This window comes from Meleagris gallopavo, chromosome 2 (assembly GCF_905368555.1).
Source record: "Meleagris gallopavo chromosome 2, MGAL_WU_HG_1.1, whole genome shotgun sequence".
Lineage (NCBI taxonomy): Eukaryota > Metazoa > Chordata > Aves > Galliformes > Phasianidae > Meleagris > Meleagris gallopavo.
This window is the reverse complement of record NC_139405.1, coordinates 17,332,920-17,358,853: the sequence shown is the minus strand read 5'-3', so window position 1 is coordinate 17,358,853 and position 25,934 is coordinate 17,332,920. Positions and strand designations below refer to the sequence as shown.

Sequence of the window (25,934 nt, the reverse complement as noted above, 5' to 3'; positions counted from 1 at the left end):
TTGAACCAACTACAGAAGTGAACAAAACTGCAAAGCGAAAATGCTAGATCTATTCAAAGTATCAGGTTCTTCTCCACTGAGAAAGGATTAATAACTATTCATTTTTTTCCTCAGTACGTTCATAGGTGGTTTCCAGTGTGAGAAACAAGCTTCTTCTATGGGCTGTAAAAATCAGTCTTAGTATTCTGAATTTGAATTTGTCAGTATTGTTGATTCTCTGTAATCTGCTTTTGATGTGATTCTTTGCCTACAGGAGGGGGGTGACCATGGAATGCTGGTGGATGTATTTGCTTTTGAGAAGTTGGTCCCAAACAATAGGCTAAGTTTCAAACTGCCTAAAGTTCCCTATGCAGACAGGATGTGGCAGCCCTCTGAAAGCTCATGATTTGCACTTCTAGGGGGAGCTTCTCTCTGGCTGCGTTGAGGAGATTTGTTATTCTTGATCTCCATGGGTATTGCTTGTTTAATCCAGATGCTTTTTATTAATGTTATGTGCCGAGAACCTGAAATAAATTAAGATCTGTAGGTATGCTCAGTTTAATAAATGAAGGCATCTATCTGAGATTTCAAAGGGGGACATCTTTGCTGGATAGTCTGTGACAGTTCTGTAAGGCTGCCAGCTTTTGAGAAAATATGTACTGAGAAATGATATTGTTTATAGATAGTTTCTTAAAGGGTGTAGTTGAATTCATACTGCTCAGTCTTCTCTTGTGATACTTATTTCTTGTACGTGGAATAAATGTTGCCTTAATGCCCTTTTCTTAAAATGGTGAAGAATAAGTGCATAGACTTAATGGGAAGAATAATTTCTTAATTCTCATAATTTTTCATACGCATTTAAATAGCTGTGCTACTTAATCATGTTGACAGTTGCTTTCAGAGATGATTTAGCTGAAATTTTGAGAAAATTCTTTGCTTTTGATGTGATAACTATTGTCAATAATCCTCAACATCATGATGAAAGCACTGAGTCCTAAGGCCTCAGATAGCTTTTCATATTTTTTTGTGAAATGTAACTAGTAGTCTCGAGTCTCCGTTTTGCTGTGATACTCTTTTCTCCTCATTTTGAGATTACCATGAAACCATTTCATATATTTAGTACTAGAATTTCTTCTTTGTATTTCTGGGTAAGAGGAGAAGGACAAAAACAAACAGACCTCTAAAACAGACAATTTAATTTCTGAAAAAATGTGATTAACTGTTTGCTTCTGGATTGTAGTAGTCTTGAAGAGAACACTGTGATGTGAATATACCCAAGTACTATATGCATTCTAATGTCTCTTATTTAGTAAGGGACTCTGGCTTGCCTGAATTCTACTTAGCTGTGAAGGTTTTGTTCCTTTTCCATGATATTTTAGGCATTTTAGCAGCTGTCATTGATTGTGAGGTTGAAGAGTTTGAATACTAGCTGGAAACACGCGGTGCATGTTGCCGGTGTCTGGAGGTGCAGATGATGGTAAATAGTGCTGTTGTTGAAAGTTTTTGTAGACATTTTCAAAAATCTTCAGAGCGATTCATCAGCATGTGTTGATTTTGTTTTATCAGAACTTTGATATTGTTTGCTGTGGAGAGAATTATGTACAAAGTATTCTAAAATGAATTTTAGGGGTAAATGGTGCTGAAGCATCAGTTCGCTATAGGCTGCTAAATGTGTATGAAAAAATGTAACTTGCTGACCTAACTGTAGAATGTGAAGATTAAACCAGCAGCAGAATGTCACAGCATCTGGGTGAAAGGCAGATTTTTTCAAAGCACTTCGTTTTGTGGTCTCCATTTCCCACCTAGAATATTTCTGTTTGTTGAATGTGTCACGTATACATATGTAGAGATACACTTGCATAATGCAGTGAATCTTCTGCGGTTTTACAGACAAATGCTTTGAGGTTAAAGTTAAATTTCAGGCAAAATCTGTTACTGTGTGCCTTATTTGGGTACATAAAGCCATCCAGTTTGTAAGAGCTTATCTTGTAGCATTAGCTTTGAGTCTTCAATCTGTTTGCAAAAGGAGCCTTGTAAAATTGCAGCTGAAAGTGCACTGTAATTGAAGATTTCAGAGGCAATTAATTGAGCCTCCTTAATTAAATCTGTGGCTGAAACACTCTTATAATTAAATCTTTTAAAAGTATTCTCCATATCTCTGTACAATGTTGTGACTAATCTATTCAGCTGGGTAAATTGAGGATTGATACAGGCCTCTGTCTTGAGCAAAGTCCCTAGGCCGTAAAGCTGGCTAAAATAAATGTAGACATTTGGTTTTCATTACTGTTGTAACTGAAACAAAAACATTTTAATGACTGATCCCAGAGTATTTTGAAGTTTGTGCAACTTTGCTGGGAAGGTATTTAAACCACGGTATCAATTGCAAGTTGGCCATGTGCCAGTTTTTCCAAGCTGTTTCAGAGGGTGAGGTTGAGTTTGCATAGTGTTAGGATGGGAGAGCTTGGGGAGAAGAGAAATAGTTACAGGAAAACTGACGCTGGTGAAATAAATGAAGCTATCTGCTAAAAGGAGACAGTGGCAACATTCATGTTGTAGCACAGGTTGCTGCTTTGTTAAAGAGCTCTCTCAGTTATCTGAAAAAAATGTACAATTTAAAGCTTCAATACTTTCAATTAAAAAAAAAAAAAAGAAAAGCCAAAACCTAACCAAGGAGTTTGTGTATTTCGTTTGTTTTTATGGGTTTTTTTCTTATTTTAAACTGAATGTACAAAATGAAATCCTGCTTTCAAGGGAAAGTACTTAGATTGCTTACAAGAATTCTCAAAAATATTTTTCAGGGTAATATTTGAGTTTCTTTTGGGAGAAAATGGTAATAAAATCTGATTTAAAAATTAGCATGCAGACTTAGTCTTTAATAAACTAAAATAAATGGTGGCTTTACATTCATGGGAGAAGCTGAAAGTTGTTTAAAGTGTCATAAGGTTAGGATTACTTATTCTCTGTCATGCTGCAGGTGGTGTGTCAGGTACTGCTGTTCACCCAGGGTGTTTCAGGTGTTCATAGACTGCTTCACCAGGATGGAAGTAATCGCTGTGTTTGGCACAGGATGCTGTGGTAGGTGGTGCCTACCAAAATGATGTTGGGTTTTGGTACCTGTGGGGTTTTTCTTGCATATTACTTAGGGTTAAGTGGCAATTAGGGTAAGACAGGATTACTTCATGTAGGCTATTAGAAATTGATCACTAGAGCAAACTAGTGCTTCTTCTGGCAGCAACAATATAAGACAAAACCTGAAAACCTAATCAGGTGGAACGACTAAATTGTTTAGACAGATGCAGATTTTCATGGGTGCATCTTCTTAGTATAACCTTAATGAAATAATTTAGCTGTAATTGACCAAAAATGTTCTGATTAAAATCTACTTATCATAAACAAGCAGTGAACTGTGAGTGGCTAAAAGTCAAGATTTTCATCCTGACTTTGCAAATGATATGTTAATATTTGACTTTTTTAATACTAATCTCTAAGTTGATTTTTTTTGTTTGTTTAAACTAGAGATAGTTTGCCTGAGTTGGAGACTTTTGGTAGTACTGGTTCCATGTTGTTCAACAGATGGGAAGAATTTGAATCCCAGAGGATTGAGTAGCTCTTTGTAGCTCTGTATAAGGAAGAACTCAATTTTCTGACCATGAAATGCTAGAAACTTCCAAATAATATGGTGCTTTGAAATTTCTTCAGCCAGATTCTGGTTTTTATGGCTTTCTCCATTCTAATAGTCATTAGAGGATTTAAAAATATATATTATTTTTAGTAGATTAAGTTTGAACTTTATTTCTTGAGAATACTCAGTCAATATTTATTACTGTTTTGGGAGCACCATAATCTTGGTAGTAAAAGTAAATGTTAACACGGTGCTGATGTTGCTGATGTTAGCATGAAAAGAAACATCAAATCTACCCTAAGGTATGAAAAGGTTTATTAATAACGGGAGAGATGTTTGGTATTCCTTTGCTATACCAATTTATTCAGTTCTTTCTTTTAATACTCTGGTAGTTTGAGAGGAGTTGGCAGAGTAAGTCGAGTAAAAGGAGGTCTTGATTTTAATAAGGTCTGTTGAAATGCCAGGTGTGTATAGAAAGAGCAATGTTCTTGCAAGCATAAAGGAACAGAATAAACAGGAAGAGTACCTAGTTGAAAAGCTGAAGAAAAAGCAAGTTGAAGAACAACAGAGAAAAGTACATAGAAGAGAAACTGTGAGAGAACTTAAGTTAGTGGATAACAGTGAATTGGCAGGAGCTGCAGACTCCCTTGAGGGCAGAGAGGTCTTGCAGAGAGATCTTGATAAATTACAGGGTTGGGCAATCACCAACTGCATGAAGTTTAACAGCACTAGGTGTTGGATTCTGCAGCTGATTTGGGGCAACTCTGGGTATGTGGATGGACCTAGGGGCAAGAGGCTGAAGAGCAGCTGTGTGGGAAAGGGCTGTGAGGGTTCTGGCTGTCAGCAAGCTGAACCTGAGCCAGTAGTGTGCACTGGCAGCCACAAAGGCCAGCTGTACCCTGGGCTGCTTCAGGCCTGGCACTGCTGCTGGGCGAGGGGAGAGCTTGTCCTGCTCTGCTTTGTGTTGCGTGGCCCCATCTCCTGCACTGGCTGCAGGTCTGGGCACAGCTTAAGTACTTAATGCAATTATGTGTGCCCAAAGGAGGGCTACAGAGTTGAGAGAGTCTAGAGGGCAAGGTGCACAAGGAGTGGCTGGATTCCCTTGATCTCTTCAGCTTAGAGCAGAGGAGCTGAGAGAAGGCCTCATGGCAGCTGCAATTCCTCACAGGGAGCAGAGGAACAGCGCTCTGGTGACAGTGACTGGGCCCGAGGGGATGGCATGGAGCTGTGTGTGGGGTGGGGGGTCAAGTGGGGTTAAGGAAAGGTTCTGCCTCTGAGGGCAGTGGGCACGGAACAGGCTGTTGGCATTCAATGGGTGTTTGGATAATACTCTCAGACACTGGGTTTGGATTTTGGGTGGTCTTGTGTGAAGCTGGGAATTGGACTCGATGATCCTTTTGGGTCCCTTCCAACTCAGGATATTCTATGAAAATAAGATTTGCCCTCAATAGAAAAGGCAATTAAATTAAATTAAAAGTTCTTTAAAAATTCTTTAAAAAATTAAAGAATATAGAAATGGATGAGTTGAATCGGTCTCATTCCACCTGGCTGCTCCCTAGCTGGGGTCTGATATCTGTGGCTGGGCTATGCTGGGGAGAATCTGTTGAGGCTTTTTTGCCTTAACAGCTTAGAAGAGAGCTCCTCTTGGGTAAGTTTGGCTACTGGAAAGATTATGTACTTAGTGAGTACAAGTCATCCGGGCTTCCTTTATGATCAACAAAGAAAGACTTGCACCTTTAAAATGTCCTGTACGAAGACAGTGGCAAGATAAATGTTTGAGCAAGCAGTTAAACTCTACCTTTTCTGGGATGAAGTAGTACAATGCAGCAAAGTTCACATGTGTGCACACCAGCTCTGGCATGTGTCAGATCCACTTTTGAAGCAGTTGAAGCATGCCAAACAGGGAGAAATGCAAACTAGGGTGTTTGTTTGAGGTGAACAGAATGATCTTCACTGGTCTTTGCTAATATTCTCCAGTCTTTGCCAACAGAAGCAGCTCAGTTCAAGGGCAGATGGGCACCAGGGCTGCCACAGGTAGGTATGGGTCTGGAATCTTTTTGTTATGAATCTTATTGCCTTAGAGAAAGTGATTTGTTATGGGTTTAGCCTTACAAAGCTTAACATCTTAAACATCAGACTTGTATCTTTCTTCCAAGTCACTGTCAGCATTTGCACTATGAACAGCTAAAATGTTCTTGTCAACTGTGGAAATGTGCAGAGCACTAAATCTTTCTGTATTTCATGGTTAGCATTGCATGGCAGCACATTCTAAAGGCTGATTGATTTAAAAGATATTGAAGTGCCAGATTTAGGCTTTATTGAATGTTCCCTCGTTATGAGCAGACAACTTGCATCTCTCTCCACTGCTAGGCTGCAACTGGCAGCAATATTCTTTCTAATGACTCTTGAGCATGGAACTCCAGTAAGAGAAACAACATCTGTAAAAAGATGTTGAGTTCTTTGTGCTGTTTTGTGATGTCCTTGTGCCAAGTGCAGCTTTGGTGGCTTCATCCAGCTGCACCCTGCTTCTAAGATGTGGGAAGAAAATGATGGCAGTGTATGCAAATACATAGGATGCAGACAACTGATAGGAAGAATGGATATAAGGTGAGACTATAAAATGCAAATATCATAAATGTGTTAGCTTTGAGATGGTTGGGAATGAAATTCCCTATTTTTGAATAACTCCTTTGTGCACTTATCTCATGTAGTTTTTGTCGTGTCATATTCCATTTCTTTTCACAATTTCTGTAGCTTTAGTGTCTTATGACAAAGATTTAATTTTTTTCCTCATGTCTTCTAGGAAGATATAATAATCGGGATGGCAAAAGCACTGCTCTGTTAAGGAAAAGCATGATGGAGGTTAGATGGAAAATTTGTGATTCAGAAAAAGTCAGCTTGGTGATTCTGGTAGAGCAGAGCAAAAGCAGAGGCTTGGAGAATGAAGCAACAATGCTGAAGGGCGTGAGGAGTCAAATGAGAGCGAAGATAAAGAGATCTTAGGTGGCAGCTGCTTTTTGCCAGTACAGTAATTGAATCTAAGAGCTGTTCAAATGAGACATTTGTGTATATCTGAAGAACTGGAAGGGGAGACGTTGAATTAAGTAGTTTTAAAAGGCAGCTAAGAAACATGAGTTACTTTTACCAAGCCTTTTACAATTAAAATAACACAGACGTAAGCATGTCCTTTTGTAGAGTTGAGAACACGTGAGTATTCATGTCTGGTGGGACAGAGGTTTAGTGGAGGCTGTGGCAGGTGAGGTTCTGTAGGAGAGAGAGTATGCCTAAAGTTGTACCAGTGCCTTACTTAACCACTGAGCGTGTCCTTGGAAGCAATCTAATTTGTGATTTGTGGATTTGTTTTTTTCTTCCCCTTCTCCTTCTGTTTGCTTCATTGCTTGGGTAAGTAGTAGGGGAAAGTCTAGTGTTGACTATAGGAATATTGACTTGAAATTTAGAATTCAACTGTTTTGCATTTGGCAAAAGGAAAAATACAGCTGTGTCGGTGAAGATATTGGCACAGTTTGTCTGCAGGAATGGAAAACGTAAGTTTGCTTTTTTTAGGTGACAGAGCATGCAGTAGTGCTCACATACATAAATTGCCTGTTTGTGCTTTTGTGCTTCCATGTTCATAGAACCCAGTGAAATGAAAGCAAAATGTATATCAACAGCAGTGCCTAATTAGCAGACTAGAAATATTTCCCATTTACATTTGTAAGCAAAACAATACAATAGTACCTTGAGATGAGAGAAATCATTTCTCTCACTTCCCTGGCAACTTTCTGTGCTTGGCAGCACTTTTAGTTTGCAGTTTTCATTTGTGGCTCTCCTGCAGTTTTCATCCCAGTCCAGGGAAAGGACAAGAGGCAACAGGCACAAATTGAAATAGAGGAAATTCCATTTCAATGAAAGAAAAAAAAACTGTGTGTGTGTGTGATTGAGCAGTGGAACAGGTTTGCTCATAGAGGTCCTGAAATCTTCACTTTAGGAAACAGTGAAAACTTGACCGAGCAGTGCTCTGAGCAGCCTGCATTTGTTCATTATTCCCCCAACCATTCCATAGTGAAGTGAGTTCTTCTGATACAGAGTCAGGGTGTGCACAGTAATGGGGAGTTCTAAGATTATATGTTTTGCTTGGAAAAGTAGGAGGTAAGAATCAGGGTGTTGTTGAATTGTCATCCTTTAAGTATTTTTTTTTTTCATTTCACTGTTTATTTCCTTATAAAAATGAGTGTTTTTTGCAGATTTTCTTTCTGCAAAAATGCTAAGGGCTTGTGCTTCTTACCGAGGGCTTCGGAGGTACAAAGTGTGACTTGTCTGCATCCATCAGTGTTAGTACAACTTCACGCACGGCATGAGTCTGAGTTGTTTAATTGCAAAGTACTACTACTACTGTGGGAGAAATGGCCTCTAACACAAACTACTACTACAAATCTACTTGCTTTATAACGCAGAAATTGCAGTTCTTGGTGGAAACTTCTGGGCCCAAGACTGCTTGGAGAAAACATTCCTTACAGGGAAACTGCCCATGCTGTGGCAGTCGTATGCTTTGCTCTAAAGAGTCTGATTTTGTCATCACTGGAGATTTTGAGAAATCCATCGTCTTGTGAGTTGATTCAGCACAATCATTCCTGCATTTCAGCCATAAAATTGGAAGTGCATATGGTTGCATATACAATTGGGCATGATATTGGAGTTAATTTCTACAAGAGAAATTATTTTATGAGCTGCTGAGAAGAGCAATGCTTTCTCAAATCTGCAAATAAGTATGCTTCAGCACCATTGCTAAGGGTTTCTCATAATCTGACAAATGTTGGAAACTTGTATGCAAAATGATTTATTTTTGATTTCTCTGAGTATGCATACACATAGGTTTATTTTGCACGCTTTATACATTGGAATCTTCAAGAAAAAGGAGTACCAGATCATCTTCAAGGAAATTGTTAGTTCTGTTATTGAACTTTAAAAGGTCTGCTAGTGCCACTGATGACATTGAATTCCAGAAACAGAATTTTAACATGATTAATCTGAGACATTAAACAGAGATTAGGCTTAAAACTTCTTAAGCATTCTTGGTTTGTGGAAAGTAGAGCAAATCAGCAGACTGTGAAATAGCAGTAGGACTGCCTCCCAGTTTTAAACTGGGAATGTGAGTGTTGGAATGCCAGATTTCTTCATATCCTCCCCAGCTCTTCTGTTACTTCTTGACACTTTGTACTGCACTTTTTCAAAGAAGGGTCACAAGTAGGAACGAAGGCCTCTCCTGTTCCTGTGTGCTCAGATGAAAGCCCCTCTGCAAGGGGAGCTGGGGAGAGAGGCGTGATAAACTGCTTTCTCTGTTTCCATTACCTCATCCCTCCACCTCCTTGTTCTTTCAGTATTAGCCAGTGTTGCAGACAGGACTTTTTTCAGCCACTCTTTTAGTGATCTGACTGTCAAATTGCACTGTTCGTTGGTTCAGTGCAAGAAGCCAAGTTTTTGTTAGCGCTGTGCTGCAAAACAAAATGTACGTTTAGAATGTTGCTGTGTTGCTCAACAGTTAAGGGAAAAAACATTTTTGTAAGGCTAAATCTTTCATGACTCTGTTAAGGGAAGAGATGGGTGGGACAACAAAACACTGCTCTTGCATTTACTTTCTGCTCTGCCTAGCGCTGCTGAAGTCCGTGAGAGAATATCCTGCCTGGGGAAGGGAAGAGTTTCTTGAATACATTTCAGCTCTGTGACATTTAGTGCAGCACCTACTTCTGTCTGTATGCATGTGCAGGGAGAGAGATGCTATTGAGGAGATGGCATTCATTTTTTTTAGTGTGGTGTGTGTAACGCTAGCATATATTGTAAGTTTGGAAATCTGGGAGTATGGCATACTTGATCTGAAGCTCACTGAACAAAATATGACTGGAAAAGAGCATATTAAAAACAAACAAAAGGCCAAATGAACACCACCCTGTATCTTGTTGATGTAGTTTGGATATTTGACCTATTTGGTCATCCATCTGTTGCGGAAGACAGGTACATTATTTTCTTTTCTGTGTATTCCATCCTACAAATGAAATATTGCCTTGTGTCGAGATCTCTAGAGACAGAGACAGAGCTGTTGGCTTGTACTTCCAGTTCTAACACTGTACCCAGAATCATTTTTTTTGCAACTGACTGACGTCATCTATGGCACAGGTTCAACTCACTGAGCCTCCCCACCTTAGTCCACAAAATATACATCAACACCCACACTTGCATGAAAATATATGGCTGCTATAAATTCAGAATTGCAGATTTTTTTTTTTTTTAATACTTTGAAAAATGAGATTTCTATTTTAGGGTAAAGGCAAGTGGATTTCTACTTTTTCTTCTAAAAATCCAGATCCTATGTAACAGCTGGAACTTTTGTTAGCCAAAATAGTGGTCATTTGCCCTACAACTTCAGCTTAGCTGATGCTGCAGAGTAACAACTAACTTGAAGTCTGGCAGCTGATTCTGTTCTCTGATGCTGTGGTTTAAATGTTTCTTTCAGTCGTTCTTGCAGATTGAGGACAAGCTATGGTGCAAGTCTAACTTCTGTTCCAGACAAACTGGAAGAAGTGAATCCTTTGTCAGCTTGGCTTTTGAGGAGAGGAGCTACGACTTGCAGATCTATTGAGGGAGGCAGTGAGTATGAAGAAGGAATAATCAGTGTTTAGGGTAATGTGTGCGGTGCACAAAAAAGTGTTTTCCCCTTGTTGTCTGTGAAAACTTCAATTTTGAGAGTAGAAAACTAGCAAGTAGAAGAAAGAAGCCGAGAAGTTGGTGTGTGTGATATTTCAGTAAACGTAGCATGTATGATGTGGGCTGGAGACATTAGACACGTGGATTTGAATGGGACTCGTTCCGGTGTGATACTACCTGAGGTCAGCTAGAGAGAAGATGGACTGGATTTACTGTACCCTGCAGTCTGCACAGAAGGATTATGAGCCATGGCATAACTGATGATTAAAACCATTCTAATTACGTTAAGGTATTTGGAGCTAACAGCTAAGTTCTGTTGCCTGTTAAGAAATATTTGTATATAGGCATAAATAAGGTTAATTGAAAAAATGAAAAGCAGGCCTGCTCAAATTGTCAGTGTTGTGTTTCTTACGCAGCTTTTTTAAAAAAGATCCATATTTTATTCAAATGCTGTTTGAAGTCCTGGCTTTTCCCTTCTGCAGCAATGCACGTTATAGTGATCAGTGTAGACACGTCCCCCTTTGAAGTGGTCTATGCTTAATTACCTTGCTGAAATTCCAAGCAGAGTTCCACTGAGAAATTTACTTGAGATTCCTTCCTGCTCCTTGTGAGAGTAATAGGTTCAAGCTCTGTTTAATGTCAGGCCAGGTACAACTACTTCTTTTAACTCAATTCCAAAGTTTTAAGAAAAATTGGATTTTATAGAAAAAAAAATGTGAAGTGGCATGAAACTCTGATACTGATGATGAGAGGCTTTGTTCTGAGCCTGTCTATCTTGTTGCCCTAAGTATCATTTGTGGAGATGTGGTCTTGGCAAATGCTCACAAACAGCTCATACTAAGTTTTCCACCTCAAGTAAAGAACGTATAAACATGAGATCATATTCCTGACATAAATCAGTTTTAAGAGGATTAGAAATCTGCCATCAGCTCGCGGAGAAATATTTACCTTTTGATTATTTAAATTATTGTTTTGATTACATTTTGGGTACAGAGTAAGTGTTCATGTTGTGGGTGAGGGCAGAGTGATGCAGGTTTCTCAGGCTACTAATTCATGTAGCACCTTCTGCACCTTGCACCAAATGCAGCTTGGCTGGCCTTGGCTGGAATGTGCCTGGGGGTCTTCTGATGGAGGGATTACCTTCAGGATGTGCTCAAGTAACTTCAGGCTGTCTTGAGAGCACTTCTATCCTCTTCCCCGCATCTTGAGTTTTCTCCTGAGTGCAAGCTGTCTACTGTGAAGCAGTGAGATTTCTAATAAAGAAAATCAGCTGGAAGGATAAGTACAGTAGAAGCAGCTTCCAGTGTGCCTAGTAATTCCTGACCATTTGAGACAGTCAGCTCTGAAATTAAGCTGCCCATTCCATTTGCATGAGCAGTGACAAAGTTGTCTGATTTTTTTTTTTTTTTTATTTTTTTTTAAATGTATGCTGCCTGAAGCTGGCTATCAGCTACTATGGTAGAGATCTTCATTTCTCTCTCCTAATCTCTATGTGGTATAGTTATTTACTGAACTGCATCCCATATATTTTAGTGTCTTGTAAGCTCTCAATATTTGTTTTCAGGTTAGAAACTAATTTAAAATTCTTCTGATTTCTAATAGTATTTAACTGCTTGGTGGCAGTTGCTCTGTTTTTGCAGTATTGTCTAAACTTAATACAGAGAGTAAATGCAATCCTATTTCATTTTAAGGATCTAAAACTGTTGAGCCAGTAGTAGTTGAACTCCCTGGGTAACACTAGAGTGGAGTTACTTGTAGCCCTATAGTTGGCTTAAAAATAGCAAAAAGAATATAGAACTTTTCTGTTGAGACTCCATGGATGTGACTGGTTTATTGAAGTTTGTAAAGAGTGGCTACAGCTCCAGACTCTTCCTTTCAGAGAACAGCTCTGCTGGTTTTTGGGGCCCAGTGCTCTAACAATTCAAGTGTACAAACTCTCTAAGAAAGCCAGCAGTCTTCTCCGGAAACTACCAGCCATAAGGCTTTTGGGAAATTAAAACATCATTTCCTACCTTCTGTTTGTCCCAGCAGCTCCAGGACAGATGCCTGGTTTTCATAGTCTGAGAACTTACCTATTTGCCAGGGCTGGCAGGTAAGGGAACTGTTGCGTCATGTCGAAGCAATGGAAATTATTCTTAAATCTTATTGCTTTAGACAACTCTTCTCCTAGGCAAGTGAATGTCTTTCACATTCTGTACAGTGTGTAACCAACTACTTGTCTGCTTCATCCCTATGGGCATAGGTATGGCTACCCCATGAACATCTGTCTTAAAGGATCCAGCCAATGTTTTGCTTTAAATCATAAGGCTGTATCTAGATGTGAGTGTAGTGAATAAATACAAGTTGTAAAATGTATATTGGGCCAGCTGGAGGTAGTGATGTTCTGCAAGCAGGCAAACGTGCTGTTGGCAGCGCATTAGATGGCAAGTTCATTTCATAGGAGAAGAGGGCCAAAAGCTGCTTTTCAGGGTGGGCTTGAAGACATGAGCCTCTTCCAAGTCAGAAAGAGCTGCTCTTCCAGCTGAGTGATTTGAAGTACAGGGAGAATAATACTCTTTGTTCTTGCATTCCTAGGGGTACAGTGTGTAGGTAACCCCTGGTCTGACGTACTGAAAGTATATGCAGCCATGTTTATCTGTTGTTCTGATAATTAATTGAAAGCTTTGTTCCTCCTTCCCTATCCACCCCAAAATACAATGGATTATATGTATATGTACACATGAGGGGAAAGGGAGAGAGAATCTGCCGACAAAGGAATTCCTAAACTCCATCTTAAGCTTTTCCTGTGCAAAAAGCACAATCAGTCAAGACTGGGCAAAAGTTCATGCTAACACAAACAAGATGCTGAACTTGGATGCAGAATGTTGCATATGACAGCAGTCTTTTCAACACATGCAGGCAAACATGAATCAGCAGTGCCTAGATAACAAATGACAGCAATATCTTGGGACTCTAAAACTGCATGTCCTGCAGCAAGATTTATGACTTAAGATGTCTCTGTGCTTTAAGGCTAGTTCCAGGATGCAAAAAACAACCAACACCCTACCCAAAACCAAAATCAGAAAAGCAGTCTGTCTCCTCCAGATTTGCACTGCTGTAAAGGTGAACTCTTGCCATGTAAACCCTTCTTGGAATGGCAAAATTCCATAATGGCAGCTTGAGGCAGTCGGTATTCAGAGAGCTTTTTGTTTCAGGTGCTAAATGTGTGTGTATTTGCCTGCATCCCTGTGCTACCTCTGTCTCTTGATGTGCTGGTTTTGTTCTGTTTATAATTTATTTTAAGTAAAACAGCTGTAAGCTGGTAGAAAAGCTTTTTTCTGCTTGCTCCATTTTATATTGCTGGGGTTACAGGAAGGAGGAAAAGTTAAATACCACAAAATGTTTTTCCAGGCTGCCACAGTGAATGTCTTATCTTAATGTTTTGCAACATTTGTTGCACTGATGGAACAGAAAATCCTCCCACAGTTATGGTAAATTTGTAACGGAGAAAGGTACTTTGTTACCCGTGGCCAGCTGCTTTGGGTGTTTTCCCTACTTTCTTTTTTCTCTTCTAAAGGAGGTAAAGAGGTTCCTTGTCATTGTTCCTCCCTGGACGTCTTGGCCAGATCCGCGTATTCCAACCTGATAGTGACGCTCAGTCTCTGCTGTTCTACGCCCTTACTCTGCTTCTTAAATCAGTTCAGTCTTTTAAGTCATGTCATGCTTTTCTGGGAACCTTTTGTCTTAATATGTAACACTTTCAGCGGTGCTGAGCACTTCACTTCAATGATTCTGTGACTCTTAACAAGCTCTTGAAGTTGGAATAGACAGCTAGGATCATCTAGTCCAACTGTCAGCCCATCCCCACCATGCCCACTAACCATGTCTCTCAGTGCTACATGCACACAAGTCTTAAATGCCTTCAGGGATAGTGACCCTACCTCCCTGGGCAGCCTGTGCCAGTGCATCACCACTCTGAGAGTAATTTTTTCTTAATATCCCACTCTGTGTCCCTGTTGATGAGGCTGTGGGTTTTGTTTCTTCTCTCCACCTCAAAGGCTGAACCAAGCTACCAAGAGTTCTAGTAACAGTGGTGGAGCTGACCAAGGGACATCTGCTGCTGCCAACAAGCTGGAGATCCTGGAGGAGAAAGAGATCTTCCTCTTCTGGAGGAGGAAAGTGGAGCACTGCAAGGTGAGAACACCAATGGCACTCCTATGGGGGGTCCTGCTTTGTCATGTATGTGTTACTTTCTATTTGTCTGATGTGAATCTCTACTCAGTTCTGCTTTAATCCTCTCAACTTATTGAGAGGCTGCCCTGTGGCTGGTGATTTTTGGCATACAGGCTCTGGTTGTGAGCCCTGTTGACCTCTGTATGGGAACTGCTGAATCACGGCCTGAACCTCTGATTGATCACCTGAGGTGAGCAGTGAGTCAGCCACAGGAGCTGGTGAATTGCCACAGGTGAAGGCAATTCTCCTGTGCTGCAGGAAGGGTTGAAGCCTCTCCTAGACCCATTTAAGAGCTGACTACCAGTGGGGAAGGATCTCTTCTGGGGATCCACTCCACTGGAGTTTCACAAGCGAGCCCAGGTTGCAGGTAAGTACTCCTATCTTTTCTGTTTTCTGCTTTGGTGTGATAACTACATAGCCAAGCTCTCTGCTATACTATAACATCTGTATGTTCATTGATTGTACACCGTCCCATACACCCTCCCATTCCAAGCTGCATATGTCTGAGTTTCTGGCTGGCAAGTCATGTTTTGATGCTGGAAGGTGGTAGTCAATTTACCTCCTGTTCTGTGTAAGTAGGAACGTACTGAACCTAGTGGAACCAAGTGTTTGTATGGAATTGTGTACTCGGGCTCAAATGATGGCATTGGTTGGGCTGAAATCCTCTATATGCTTATACACAGTGCAGGGAAGATGTATCTGTAATAAACCCTGTGGTTCATTCTTGATAGGAATGTTTCACCATTCGGTTCTCTTGATCTTTAGGATTCCTCAGTCTGTGTCAAAACAGCAGTGCTCAATTAAACTACACCCTTTTTATTTGGATTGTTTCTGTCTGTCTGAGATTAATTGCTTTTAAAAATATTTTTAAAAGTAAAACTTTCTGTGAAGCTCTAAAATTGAACTGTGTATTATATCATAATTGTGAACATTTGCATTTTCATATCAATATTATTGATAATGTTTTGATGCTTCTGTGATGATTTGTTATAAAATGCTTTAGAACCATGTAGGAAAGAGTTAATAAAGATTTGTCTGCTTCTTTTTTTTTTTTTGGTAAACTTTTCAATTGCAAATATGGAATAGGTAAATATCCAGATTGCGTTTCAGCACTGCCTAGTAGCAGGCAGGAGGATTTCCACTTTGGTACTGCACTTCATTAAAGAGTTGTAAACAGGAATGCTGCAAAAATATACTGTGGGCACGTGAGGAGATTTCTAATAACCTCAAGGCTGGCTTTCAAATGATCTTATTAATTCTGTGAGTAATCCGGGGAAAATCAGTAGGGTTTCTCTGACTTTTGCCCTCCAAGACTGCAGTTTTTACAGCTTGGAGCAACTATTACTAACCATAGCTCTTGAAGTGTAATTTTAAAAACCCCAGGAAATGTGTTCTTGTTTTTCTTTCTGATGCAGTTACAACTGACAACTCCACTTCTTTAGCCCCTAACTCAGTGTGCCCCTGTTCCTGAAAACATATTTGGAATGCTGTAATGAAATTTTTTGCTTACCTGAAGTACATCAGATGTTGTGTGTGAGCATGGTTTCCATTGGAGACTTAAATGTGCAGGCAGCTGCTGCCTGAGAGTCACGCTCTTCCCTGGGCAAGGAAGGGGAGGATCTTGCTCAGTCCCTGGGAACTTGGTGATTCCAGTTGTTGAGTGTTGGGAAGGTTTCTGTTCTGTTTGCTGACTGCTCTGAAAGGCTCGTCTTGGTCTGGTTTCTGGATGTTCCTTCTTACAATATACACAGAACTGTTAACTATATCTAAACATGTCTCACTTTAAAACTGATCATTACTATGCAAATTAACCTTGGCTGCTCTGAGAACTGTTACTCAGTCTAGACAAGACATACTTTTGTGCCTTACTGTGCAGTACTACAAGCGTATTTCTTCGCTGTGTATCCACATAACTGATGCTATTACAGTTTTCTAGTGTTGCTAGCTGCCTTATCTGTCTGCTTTCAAGTCAGATTTTGCTAAAATATGCCCTTTCACTCTAGTTAAATGGAGAAGCACATAATGAGATTCAACAAAGTTTTAAAAAAAATGATCTGGTTCTAGTTAATCTGTGGTAACTATTTCATTTCTACCTTTGCATTACTAATTTTATGATATTCTATTAAGAAGCAGATTTTTTTTAAATGCAGATAGTTGCAATAAGAAAACCTGCTTTCTTTAGCTTGTTCATAAACTAGATAAATTGAGAGCCCGTATTTGATTTTTTTCTGCTAGTTTCTGTCCATCTGTCGTTGTCCTTCAGAGATTGCAAGACAGCTAATATCTATCTCTGATTTCAAGTGAAGGCAAAGTCAACCAGTGCATTTCATGCTTATAGCCCTGGGCTGTAGGAAACATCACTTTTGTACTTAAAGCATGGATTTCAGTGGCATTTTGCCTTGTTCTTCTTTCTGCTTTTCATCTCTTCCAATTAAAAGAATATGAAGTCAACCTAGTTTAAAAAAAAAAGTTTCTTAAATACTGCTAGCAAACATGTTAATGTATGTGAGAAGCATTCCCAAATGTATGGTTATTGACATACAGAACTGGTAAGCCAAGGTGTGTTGTGAACTGGATTTCTGAGAGCTGCAGGGTTGAGATAATTCACAGAGATGTGGGATCTGGAGTGTTTCATGATTATCAATGTGAATTCTGGTGCTCTGGCTATCAAAGGTGAGTTGGGAAATTGGAAACTGTTCATCCATGTGCTTTAAGTGATAGATACACGTAATCATTCTTTAGTCTCTTTTAAAGCAACTTTTTAAATGTGAATTAAGAAAAGTCTACATATAGTTTGATGGCATTTATTGCTATTTTTAAAGTTCTGTGTTTTCAAGGCTTACTGATTTTCAGTATTTTCTTTCAAAGTGATTGGAGTTTTGGTGATGAATGGCCAGCATTTTTTTCAGTGATCTTCTGACAATAGAAAATAGCTGCCTAGTTTGATTTGAAATTGGTCAAGCGTAGTTGTAATCTAACTTGTTGAATATTGTAACCAATTGAAAAAGAATCATTTAAAAATGATTTTGAAGTCCATTTGGGAGGAAAAAAATAATCCATACACTGACATCTTTGAAGATTAGCTTCTCTCCAATCTCTAACAAACAAAATTTTATTTCATCATCTGATTGTTTCCTTGTAGGAGGACAGATTGCTTTCAAATAATCTTAACCTAAATTGGAAAAGCGAAAACATGCCTCATAAATGAACTTTATGATGTCTGACATTTCAGTGTTGTGGAAGATGAAATTGCAATGCAGTGCACTGCAGTGATGAAAAGGCAAAACCAGTTAATGGAATCCGCAGAACCCACAGAAGCTTCTTAGTTGCAGGTTAAAGCTATCCTGCACATCTAAACTTCTTGCAGTGACAAATAGTGTTTATGCAGAGAGGTATTTTAAGACTGCCTACAGGACAGATCCAGAGAGCTCTCCTTCCTTATCTAGAGACTGCTTGCCTCTTTTAGAAATCTTCAGAGTTTCTGCTTAGGAGATTTTTGTAATTAGGAAAAGCCAGGAGTGAAGGACATAAACACAGAAATAGAAAATGAGAGAGAAAAAACAAAGGGAAGTATAAATGAAGGAGGTGCTGCCATGCCTGCAGTGTAAGAAGAGATGGTTCCTGTTAGAGTGGTAGAGCTGTGTAGTTGTGTAGATTTGGTAATAACAACTCTATCTTTTAACTATTTTTTTCAAATTTTACAGAAATCGATCTTTTTTTCAGAGAGATTTTGCTCCATTAAGGTGAAAGGCAGGTTTTGGCACTCTGCTTGCTTCCCTCTGTTCTGCCTTGGCCGTGCATGCTCCTACCAGTGCAGAGCATGCAGCCAGCAGCAGTGCTTGGAGCTGGATGGTGAGGAATTGCACCTCTCTGTTCTGCAGATGACTTCTGCTCATTCTCAGTTTTATTATATTCCTCTATCAATTATTGCATATGGATTCTTAAGGAACTCTTGGATCTATGGCGATCTCGTTTATTTTCTTATGCCCCAAGCTTTCAGTATCTGTAAGGAAGGGGGGAATCTAATTTTGTCCTTGGAATGAACACACAAAGAAATGTCTGCTATAGAAAGGAAGAGGCTTGGAGCACACAAGGTTTTCTTTCTAGTTAAAATGCAACTTGACTTTTTCAAATAAAGGATACCATAATATACTGATACTTCACAGCTTCAGTTAAGACTCCTGCAATGGCTGTAGTGAGTTTTCATTAGTCTCCTGTAGTGTTACATTGCAACAGGAGGAATAAATGCCTTAGCAACAGACTGCTGTGGAGTTAGGAGACTGTCATTCAGTGCTTAGAAAAGAATAAAAGGAAAACTGATTTTTGTCTCCAATTACTCTACAGCACTCTTTGTTTACATCTTGTTTAGATTCTACTGTAGCTTGTCAAATCTAGCACTGAACAGAAGCTTTGATTGATAAATGGACATGGGTCGTGCATCTTGTAGGTGGCTGCTCTGAATGTTTGGGGCATTGCACAGACAGCTGCCTGCCCACACTGGCAGTGGCAAAGCTGCCAGTGCAGACTCCAGAGCACTCCTTAGCCAGGAAACTGCAGCTTTGTTTTCCTTGTGGTTCAATCCTTGCGTTTTGTTTCTAACCTTGTTGGGGGTGTGTGTGTGTGTGTGTGTGTGTGTGTGTGTGTGTGTGAAGCTTTTACTTCTTCTGAATGTTTAATGAGATAAATTGAAATGGCACATGGAGCGAAACAAATTTTCAACAACTTAGTGCTAAGTGCTTTCAGATATAGATGCAATTGACTTACATCTACTCTTCATGAAAAAATGTAAGTCTTTATTTCTCTAAGGAATGTTTATCAATGTCTTCAGTGTTTATCGTTGTATATGAGGAAGGTGTACGTAATCCCTCTGTGTTAGAAAGAGCCTTCAATTGAAATTTATTAAAGAGTAGTTTGCTCTGTCATGAACAAAGTGTCCTCTAAATCCAATTCCCTCTCATGAAAGCGTGAGAATTTCTCCGCTACTTGTGGTCTGTGCAAATCATCTGCACTACAAAAGGGCCATGTCTCCTTCCATTTTAGGAATCTGGGAAGGGTAAATATTTAAAGTGCTGGCGTAACAATAGCAGAAGTAGAAGGAAATTAAAGCTTGGGATCCAGTGCTGAGTTGCATTTGGCTTAAATTGTGGGTGGAACAAAGGAAAGCTTTTCAGTAAATTGGTTAAAGGTTATGATTTTCATTTTTGGATTAAGGAATAAGTAGAACTGTTCTATGTTGAATAGGCCACACAATTTCCCAGGCAAGAAATCTGTTTTGAAAGGGCAGCCTTTTTAGTTCTTAGTCAGATTGGTATTTTTGCTTTTCCTCTCAGTGGAGTGTGTTTTCGATCAGTTACTCTATCATGGTCGCGGAAACTAATATTTCGCTGAGTTAAGGCTAGTATGGGAAATGAATAAGTCATTTTATGGACAACAACTACGGGTATGAGAGCTTTGTGAATGTCAAGCTTAGGTGATGTGATGTTGGATGAAGTAAATGAAGCAGAGTGAAATCAAGACGATGGTGTAGAAGTTCTAAGAGTTTATTGTATAAACTCTTGCTTTTTAAGTAACAAAGCCCTTTGCACCCTAATAGATTGTTGTTGAATTCTGGGGAATTTCTAGCATCTGTTGTTTGCAGCAGCTGTTAGATATTGAGAAAGAATCTGTCCTCAGAATAGAAAGAAAAATGTATTCTTTATCTTGATAAATTCAGTTCAGGTTGAATAACTCTATAGATATTAAAAACAATTTTCCTGGTATATTTCACTTATCTTTGCAAGAGTTTTGGCACTGTGTTCGAGAAACTAAATGTGCATGTTGTAAGGACTGAAGTCTGTTTCTGCCAAAATTTGCCATGTGACTTATGAGCCTGTATAAAAGCCTTTGCAGTAACTTCAGCTGATATTTGGCTCGTGATTTTTGAGACAACTCCAAATAATCCTTTGACTTAATTTTGAACTATGTTATATTTTTCAGGAAGAGACTGTACAGAGCTGACTGGAGAAAGATAGCTGTACTTTTGCAAAGATTTTTAATGTCCCAAAACTTTTTTTTTCTCTTTGTTTTTATTAGGCAATCTGATTTCAAAGCTAAAATGAAAGAATGGTAGATATCTGCATAGAAAGGAGAAGGGCTTGTCTCCAAGGGTTTGGCTGACAGCTGCCTACAGGTGAGACAGCCTACTCAGCAGCGTTCTCTGATGCCTCCTGCCTCTTAGCTCTCACTCAGAGTGCTCTAGTGGAATGGTGCATCAGAAAAGGCAGCCTTCCAATTAACTCCTGGAAGCCTGTCAGACTTTACCATCGTGCTTCAATATTTTTTTTGTTACTCTTAATTTAATTTTGGTTTTTACAGTTTCCAGATGGCAGGTAATTCATTGCAGCCCCTGATGGAGTTTGTTGAGTTTGAGATCACCTAATGACTTGAAGACTAGCAGAAGTTTCTCTTCAGATTCAGGTGACTTTTGTTGCAAAGGGAGCTAGACCCACAGAATGCAAACTACTGTGAAATATTTTTTGGTAGAGTAATTTAAACTACTCTTAAGACTTCAGTGCTTGAATTTTCTTAGGAGTTTCTCAGCATCTTAGATACCTACTTATGATTTTTATTTTAGTTTCATTTGTGGGAGTGACACACTTTACTATTTAAGTACTTGCCTGAATCTTACTGAATTTAGAGTAAATTCCAGAAAATGGAACAATTCAAAGAAATTCTTATTTCAGTAAGACCGTTTACTCAACTTGGAGATCTGAAGAGCTAAACCTGGTGCCAGAAGATAGATGAACAATGTGATGTTCTTTGCCACTATGATATGGAATCTAGCACAGCAAAGGAGGCTGTTTGCCCACTCTGTTCAGAAGCCAAGCACAAAAGGCAATATTGAATCTCAGAGTTGATTATTAAAGTAATTTTTCAGTCTTTTGCATTGCTGTCTCTTACTGGGTATTTTTTGTAATTGCATGAGATGTGTTAGTTGTTAAAACAAAAACCTTGAAAATATTGAGCAAAAAAAAAAAAAGAGTAAATTAGAAAAGCAACTGTAAACTAACTGAAGCTATACTATGAAATCTGCACTCTGTGGTTGTTTGGTTTTATAATTACAAATTGGTACCCGTTTATTTCATGGACAGAGTCTATATGACACCAGTTGGATTTTGGTGATCTTTCCAGGGATCTTGTGATCAGGTTCAGTGGGATTCAGATACTTTTGTACAATAGCTTTTTAGAGGCAGATAAAACATTTATAGCAGCGCACTTCAAATCTATGTAAGGCACGTGGAACTGTAGAATTTCTGTAGGTTCAGTACTAACAAAGATGGCACGGTTGCAATAGCAAAATGGCATGCGTTTTGAGGTGAGGTTTAATTAAAAATGGGAACTTCAAAATGCTTTTAGCTACTGTCATTGCTTCTGAGGTTCTTGGTCAAGTCTGACAACATCCACCAGAACCTGGGGGGAAACAGGGACAAAGGTGCATGGGGATTAAGGAGGAATGGGGAGTTTCCTTTAGAAAGATTTCAAACTTGGATTTCTGACCAAGTAGTAGAGACTTAGCTACTCAGCTTTGCCTGGATCGGGAACAGGAACCTTCTTGTGCAATTAGGAGTGCAAAATTTACAGGTCCGTGGTGAGGAAGAGTGCAAGCAAGGGAAACAGGGCTTTGTAATCCAACCTTGAGGTCACTTACCTGGGAAGGAGGAAAGACAGGCTGTACTTCAAGGATTGTGTGTGTTTTACATGAAACTGCATCGAGTTTATTATTAGTCTTGGAAGCATAAGCAGAGCTAAGCAGGACCTGTAAAGTGATGGACTGAACAATTTCTGCCCAAGGTGTTTTCTAAATAATTGTGTGAAGCTTTAAAATGACACTGATAAACAGAATGAAGGTAAGATTTTGTACGTGCTGGGTTTTTTTTTTTTGTACGTGCTTGTTTTTTTCCCCCTCTGGATTCTTGATATGTATACAGTTTTTTATTCCATAGTGAAGAACTTCGTGTAGTGAAAGTCACTCCTGTTTTAAGTGCATGATCAAGCTACTGTTTGTGTACTTGTCAGAAAGTATTCTTGATCTGCTCTACAGTTTTAAGAGAGGAATGAGCATACTGAAAATCAACAGCAGTTCTGTATCCACAGATGTGGATGTAAAAAGTTGAGGTAATAGTGGTGCATGCCAGCACTCGTGTATTTCTGAGTTTATAACTTTGAAGTGAAGAAAATGGAAAAGTATTGTACCATAATTAGAGTGTTAAAACAGGTTCTTGTGTTTACCTCTAATTTTGATAGTTTAAAAAACGTATTTGTTATTAGCTAAATTTACAATGGCAGTTTTAGGTTTCTAGGAAGCTCTAGTGACCTCTGTAAAGAGGTAATTCAAGTGAACCTGTCACTAATAATTTCACTCTGCAGCTAATAGTAATGGGTTTAATCCAGAAATTATGAGCTGGGCCCCTTTCCCTGAGGGAAGTATTTCTTTCCATTTTAAATATAAGGTGGGGGGAGCATAGTAACTTTAACAGGACCTAGCTTTTATTTTTGAAGTGTAGGAGGCTTTTTAAATACTATATGGCACAGAATTTTTCTTCAATTACCTCCATCTGAAGTCACACTAATGCCAAATTTTTTTTACCCCTGCTATTTTAATGGAACACAGCTTTGCTTGCTGTTTTCTCGTGTTTACCCACTCTTGCAAACAAGCTCATGATGGCTGCAATCTTTTAGAACCCTCTGAACAAGAACCCTGACCATGTTAATCGTGCTCTGACTGATATTCTGAAGGGCACTGAAGCTTCTGACTGATGTTATGGTAGCCATGCTAGTGGATAGTCATGCAGCAGTTGTGATGAAAATTTATATAAAATAATTATGTTGGATTTTTGCAAAGCAAGAAACCCAAGAATAACTCCTTCAGTGGCCTTAAAAATTGTAACTATTTTTAACATTGGCTTTGAATGTCAATAATTTAGTTCTCCTCTGTCTTGTCCTAATGAAAGAAATCCCTGCATATAGGGGCTGGAACTCCAATTTGTAAGCATTTGAAACACAGCTCTTTGGCTTGTTATTTTGTGAGAGTTCTGAACTAATTCAGTAGTAGCTTGTTTTATAGAATTTTTTCAACCAGTTATTGTGCCTCTTGCTTACGCTTAGTCCTTCTATTTGCAGTTCTATTTTTGTTGTTTATTACATTTTTTTCTTGAGCAAAATTTTTAAGTTTTAGCAAAATCTATCAACTCAAATGCTTACTTTTACTGAATATGTTATAATATACAATTTACCTACATTTATACTTCTGAATGGGCCTTGATCATCAAAGCCATTGAGGGAAGTGGGCAGCTGAAAGAATAACCACTGTTTATTCTTGCCTGATATGGTCACCATCCTTGGGCCAGGAAATGTGCTTGTGCATGTATACAATGGGTTGTATTTGGGGGAATTTACTGTGATTAAGACGAATCTGTGAGTAGGAAGGGTGGGAGGGTGATGTAGCATGTTAACGTGATAGGCACTTGCCTTATAAAATTGTTGCCTAGCATTCAAACCTCTTGTCCTCTAACTTGGTGCAAGCATTCCGGGCTCCTTTCTTTTCTTCTTTCCCTGTCAGTGGAAATGCATGGTTTGCCCTCACTTCTTGCTTAGTAGCTGAGGAACTTGAGGTCACCTGTTTGCATTCTCTATACACAAATACTGCTGGTCCTGCCCTATGTCTCATGCTTGACCATACCACAAAGCCAGAAAGAACACAGGTGGGTGTTTTCTAACACCTAGGAATGACTTCATATGTGTCCGAGTGCTATGAGCAGATCCCCGTGGTGCCTTTAATTGACAGTGAGAAAAAGTGTAGTGAATGTGGCATACAGATATGAAGAACAAGTCCTCTGAAATTGATTGGGATGCTTTTCTTGATTTTTATTTACTCATTTTCTTCCTGTCTATTTTAGTTTCTCTCTAAAGTGAAGTCTTTAGGAGAGTGTGAGGTAGCTTTTTTTTCCGCTGTTTGAGTAGGAATTTACATTTAGTGCACTCGGATGAAGTAAAAAAGAAAAACAACAAGCTTGGTTCACTTTTCTCAGTTTATCAAACTCCCTGATAGATTTATACAGAAGTTGTTTTGAAAAGGGCATATAGTTTGTAAGGATGAATATCTTCCAACAAATGGATTGACCTTCTTGTTGCTGCTCATCAGCTCTCAGTGGCTGACTGGACCCTGAGTCCTTGCTGGGAACATCCAGTACCTGACATATGCGTTGCTCACACTAAGTTAGTATCTGGCTGGTGACTGTTAAATGCTATAGACTAAACAAGACTGTTCTGTTAAATAAGATTTTAAATTGTAAAAAAAATTCAGATTTTACTACTTCAAGACTTGCTATAAAGATTCAATGGCGAGTAATAAACAGATCTGTTACCTTTATTAAAATTAGCAATGACCATGTCCTGAAACAGGTATGTGCTCCAATTAAGAGAACTGGAAGGGAGAAAGCTGCAAAGGGACCAAGCTGCTCATAGCCGTGAAGCTGCTTTGCAGCTGCTGCCATGCGGATGCCAGAAGTCTTCAGTAGCTTCTGTCTGTCTGGTATGGAGGTGGGTTGGGGGGGGGCACTTTGTACAACTGTACTACTCCTGGCATATACCCAGTCACTCTGGTTTGCCAGGATATATAAAAAGCTCTCCACAATTTTACTCTGTAATGACCAAAAGTTATTGGTCTTCTCTTAATTCCCATACCCTCATTTCTTGTGCCCCAAACCAGGCTCGCTCCTGCTGCTTCAGAATCCTGCAGTATTTCATGATCCTCAGATAACGGAGAAGAAACTGTACTTGTAAATACCTTTCAGCAGCTAATCCTCTTCAGATTCCTTAATTGTTATGCGAAGAGAGTTAATCTGATACGACAGTTCATTTAAGGAGTAGATCCAAGTCTTGTTCAGTTGAATCTCCTAGAAACAGCATATTTAATACATATAAAATGGGTAGCATGTTTTAATTAGAAAAAGCAATATATTCTAACTGAATTGGTGATGTACCTCATAGACACTGTAGTAGAAGTAATCAAAGTCTCATCTTGAGTTTGATCTTTAAATAGCTATCCAACAGTGCTTACTTGAATGTAAATCTCAGGAGCTATCACTGGATTTGAAAAGCCTGCAAGTACATCATCTTAGACAGCTGTTCCACACTTGATGTCTTCAGTGCAGAAGTTGTTTGTTAAATGGGCCTCATGCCCTTGGTGATCTAGTATTTCTTGATTTGTTTCTTACTAGTACAATCAAAATGCAATTATTATACACCCTGTGCTTTTCCAAAGTTTTTTTTAGATTCAGAACTGACTAATTGTGGTTTTCTGCTGATGAGAACACAGCTCAGAACTGTGACTCCAGAGAATCCAGTTTTTAAGATAAATCTCAATATCCTTAGGCATAATATA

General features: G+C 39.1%; 1 protein-coding gene across 11 annotated transcripts in view; it reads left to right on the top strand.

The window, feature by feature from the left end:
- The window catches only part of DISP1 (dispatched RND transporter family member 1), an 86,522-nt gene that overhangs the window by 13,744 nt on the left and 46,844 nt on the right, over nt 1-25,934 (top strand). For 3 of the 11 annotated variants that reach the window (XM_085219179.1, XM_085219177.1, XM_019612645.3), the window contains exon 2: nt 14,338-14,473. The exons of 5 other annotated variants lie outside the window; for them this stretch is intronic. The gene's annotated coding sequence lies outside the window, so the exon portion shown is untranslated. Of the gene's footprint in view, nt 1-5,238; nt 5,636-10,109; nt 10,244-12,216; nt 12,393-14,337; nt 14,474-25,934 lie in introns of those variants that run through there. 3 more of the 11 variants (XM_085219178.1, XM_019612642.3, XM_019612644.3) reach the window with 3 other exon arrangements.